This window comes from Phoxinus phoxinus (assembly GCF_949152265.1).
Source record: "Phoxinus phoxinus genome assembly, chromosome: 12".
Lineage (NCBI taxonomy): Eukaryota > Metazoa > Chordata > Actinopteri > Cypriniformes > Leuciscidae > Phoxinus > Phoxinus phoxinus.
In genome coordinates, this window is record NC_136887.1 from 36,312,038 (window position 1) to 36,317,248 (window position 5,211).

The following is a 5,211-nucleotide window of genomic DNA, read 5'->3' on the forward strand; positions in this document are numbered from 1 at the left end:
ACTCTGCTCTGCCCGTCATCTGTCAATCATTCGAGCTCGCCCGTCTATTGGTCAGATCCGCGCCGAAGCCCCGCCCATGGCCGCGGGCTCAGGTTTACGCGCGCGCAGCAGAAGCGCACACACACCAACAATAAAACATTAAACACAGAGCGAGTGCAAGTGTCAAATAAGACTGAACTTGTCGACAGTTTTATATTTAAAAGACTCAGACTGACAGCATTCATTATTACGAGCGGCTGTCGCCGGATTATTAGTTAAAAACAGATGTTTTCCGCCAAGCTGAAACTTTAAAAGCTGCTAATTAAACCAGTTTTGCAGACGCGACACATTCCAGAAACTTCCATCCCCTTTTATCACTTTTATTTCCATCCTGAGGAAAAGTTCTAAAACACGTCTTAAACTTTTAACACACACCTCCTCACACACACACACCTCCTCACACACACACCTCCTCACACAGAGACCAACACTGAAGTTGAAACGTCGATTCCTCATCAGATTTTCACCCTCAAATGTTATTTCAATGATGAAAAATAGATCAAGAACGACAGAATATCAACATTTGTTCAACTTAAATCACTTATTTTACATCAAATCAACATAGAAAGAATACCAAATCAATCTTCCTTTTTTGTACAGCAGAATCTCAAATAAATAAATCTTGCTTTATTTCTAACCCATGAATCGCGTCTGTTTTGACTTCTTTCAAGCAGAGCTGAAGTTAACGTGGGTTAGAACCAAATCTAAACTCATTGAATAAGCAACTCCAAAACAAACAGCATTACCAGCTTCACTTATTACCAGTTTGACTTTATTTCTGTCATACCTCTCCAGAAGCTCTTATCGAGAATTAATAGAAGTTTAGATGTTGATGTTTTATTGTTTAATTTAAAGTCCCCATTGTGGTGATCAGTGTTTGATTGACACTTGACTCTTTAACATTAGCATTTTTCTGGCTCCTAACTGTGTTAGACACATTTAGACATTAGAAAATGGTGAGAAAATCCAAGAGAAAATATGATCAGGTGGTTATGAAACAAGCCTGACTCACTGATCTCATACAGTGTTCAATTATCGCCAGCAGCCATATCACCCTGTAGCCCAAGACTGGTTGCCCACTGAAGCTAAGCGGGGCTGAGCCTGGTTAGTACGTGGATGGGAGACCTCCTGAGAAATCCAGGTTGCTGCTGGAAGAGGTGTTAGTGAGGCCAGTAGGGGGCGCTCACCCTGTGGTCTGTGTGGGTCCTAACGCCCCAGTGTAGTGACGGGGACACTATTCTGACAAAGAGCACCGTCCTTCGGATGAGACGTTAAACCGAGGTCCTGACTCTCTGTGGTCATTAAACATCCCAGGATGTCTTTCGAAAGAGTAGGGGTGTAACCCCGGTGTCCTGGCCAAATTTGCCCAGTGGCCTCTGTCCATCATGGCCTCCTAATCATCCTCCTATACACTGATTGGCTTCATCACTGTCTACTCTCCACCAGTAAGCTGGTGTGTGGTGGGCGTTCTGCCGCAATATGGCTGCCGTCGCATCATCCAGGTGGATGCTGCACATTGGTGGTGGTTGAGGAGATTCCCCCCTTCTATGTAAAGAGCTTTGAGTGTTGAGAAAAGCGCTATATAAATGTAATGAATTATTATTATTAATAATTCCATATAAAAAAAGTGTATAATAATATATTAATACACACAGTAAGCAATCAGTTATGAACTGATTAAATATTTAATGAAATTCCAGCAGCAATCAGTTATGAACGTTTTTTAAACACATCGTGCACATAAAAGACTTGAATTACAGCATAACTTAGACATCAACAATCAGCGTATGAATCTCAACAATGGTGACAATAATATATTCGATACACAGATCAACTCTGAACATCCCAAATCATGCTACTAAAAAGGCACAGCAAAAATAAAAGCAAATAAAGCAAATAATTAGACTATTTAGCTGCATAATTTAGTCATGACGCAATGCATGCTGGGAGTCATCAATGTTTTTTGTTCTCTGCTGGCACCCAGCATGCATTGCAGCATGAATATTTTTGTTGATTGTTACCATTGTTGAGATTTATGTGCTGATTCTTGATGTCTGTGCCTCTGAATATTGCATCAACTCAAAATGTTTTGTGAATCATTAAATTCCTTCATACTAACTAGTTATAATGCCACTGGATCTCATGCTGTAGAATCACAGGGCAATAGTAGGCTACATACACCAATAACACATACACAGTGTCTCCTTTGAGCATGTGTTAAATCTAATAGAAGGGCTTCATACTAGGGCTACTGCTCTAAATACATCCAAAATCTGGGCAGTTTTTTACCTTACTAATCTTTTTTTATGGGTCCTTGAACTTTGCATATTAGACAATACACAGAAGCTTTTTTTTGCACCCTCAGCCCAATTAGAACCTATTATTTTCCATCGTCTTTGAAGCTGTGTTAAATCTGACAGAAGTGCTTCATACTAGAGCTACAGCTCTAAACAAATCCAAAATCTGGGCAGTTTTTACTGAACCAATCTTTTTTTATGGTCCCTTGAACTTTGCATATTAGACAATACACAGAAGCGCTTTTTGCACCATAAGCCCAATTAGCACCTGTTATTCTCCATCGTCTTTGAGACTGTGTTAAATCTGACAGAAGGGCTTCATACTAGAGCTACAGCTCTAAACAAATCCAAAATCTGGGCAGTTTTTACTGAACCAATCTTTTTTTATGGTCCCTTGAACTTTGCATATTAGACCATACACAGAAGCACTTTTTGCACCATAAGCCCAATTAGCACCTGTTATTCTCCATCGTCTTTGAGACTGTGTTAAATCTGACAGAAGGGCTTCATACTAGAGCTACAGCTCTAAACAAATCCAAAATCTGGGAAGTTTTTACTGAACCAATCTTTTTTTATGGTCTCTTGAACTTTGCATATTAGACCATACACAGAAGCGCTTTTTGCACCATAAGCCCAATTAGCACCTGTTATTCTCCATCGTCTTTGAGACTGTGTTAAATCTGACAGAAGGGCTTCATACTAGAGCTACAGCTCTAAACAAATCCAAAATCTGGGAAGTTTTTACTGAACCAATCTTTTTTTATGGTCTCTTGAACTTTGCATATTAGACCATACACAGAAGCGCTTTTTGCACCATAAGCCCAATTAGCACCTGTTATTCTCCATCGTCTTTGAGACTGTGTTAAATCTGACAGAAGGGCTTCATACTAGAGCTACAGCTCTAAACAAATCCAAAATCTGGGAAGTTTTTACTGAACCAATCTTTTTTTATGGTCTCTTGAACTTTGCATATTAGACCATACACAGAAGCGCTTTTTGCACCATAAGCCCAATTAGCACCTGTTATTCTCCATTGTCTTTGAGACTGTTAAATCTGACAGAAGGGCTTCATACTAGAGCTACAGCTCTAAACAAATCCAAAATCTGGGCAGTTTTTACTGAACCAATCTTTTTTTATGGTCCCTTGAACTTTGCATATTAGACAATACACAGAAGCACTTTTTGCACCATAAGCCCAATTAGCACCTGTTATTCTCCATTGTCTTTGAGGCTGTGTTAAATCTGACAGAAGGGCTTCATACTAGAACTACAGCTCTAAACAATCCAAAATCTGGGCAGTTTTTACCGAACCAATCTTTTTTTATGGTCTCTTGAACTTTGCATATTAGACCATACACAGAAGCGCTTTTTGCACCATAAGCCCAATTAGCACCTGTTATTCTCCATCGTCTTAAATAGTGTGTTAAATCTGACAGAAGGGCTTCATACTAGAGCTACAGCTCTAAACAAATCCAAAATCTGGGCAGTTTTTACTGAACCAATCTTTTTTTATGGTCCCTTGAACTTTGCATATTAGACAATACACAGAAGCGCTTTTTGCACCATAAGCCCAATTAGCACCTGTTATTCTCCATTGTCTTTGAGGCTGTGTTAAATCTGACAGAAGGGCTTCGTACTAGAGCTACTGCTCTAAACAAATCCAAAATCTGGGCAGTTTTTCTTAACCAATCTTTTTTTATGGTCCCTTGAACTTTGCATATTAGGGCCTGTTCACATATCGCGTCTTGCTCAAGTTCGTTATTTCAAATGTAGGCGCTCATGTTGGAAGCGACGCGTTTGCGGTGCGATGCGCTCGTTTTTTCCAAGTGCATAGAGATAAAAACATCTCAACTTTTCAGAATGACGCAAGCGCACCACGTAGGTCACTTGACAAGAACCAACGAATCAGCTTCCTCACCTTTTCTGTTTACGTTGCAGCAGAAAAATGGAGCAACTCATTGCGGTCCAGGGATTTCCTGACCTTTATGACTTGTCAAGCTCTCATTATTTATCCTTGCTGTAACGGATAACGCAGCTGATGGTTGCTTAGCAACGACAGACGCCTCCGGAACGCAACCGCCATAGTGCTTTGGAAAAAGGAGAACGGGGCACGCATTTCTACGTTTATAGGCGCGATATGTGAACAGGGCCTTAGACAATACACAGAAGCGCTTTTTGCACCATCAGCCCAATTAGCACCTGTTATTCTCCATCGTCTTAAAGAGTGTTAAATCTGACAGAAGGGCTTCATACTAGAACCACTGCTCTAAACAAATCCTGCCCAGATACTCCTGACCCAGAAAGGGCACGATATGAGAGACTAAATTAAAAATATCAGAAAGCATAATCTCCCTTCAAACTTGTTACTCTTCAACCCCGTCACACTATTCTTGGGAATAAATAAATAAAATATATACTTACACACAGATAGATGGCAGACTATTCAAAAACTGAGACTTTTCTTGCTTTTTACCACCTGACAAAACTGTGGTTTTAGTTAAATATCTAAATTGAAAACTTTACAAAAATAAAGAGACCACAGAAACACCAGGTTTGATATGTGCAAAATGATGTGGTATTTAGAAAATTAATCATATGTAGATGAAAATATTACTGATGTTACTAGTTCCTTAACTCAATCCCAGCAGAAAGATCAAACTTACAAACCAGAGGAAAAGAACTGCAGTAACAAAGCAGCACAATATTTTGTTTCACATTCCTCCATTATTTGGCTGAATCCAGGAAGAAAACAGAAAGTGATTGCTTTACTCTGTCAACATTTAAATCAAGTTTTTTGACAAACCACACTGAAATCTCATGTTCTGCAGGAATGACCATAAAACATCTTTACAAACAGACTCGAAACACAAAGATC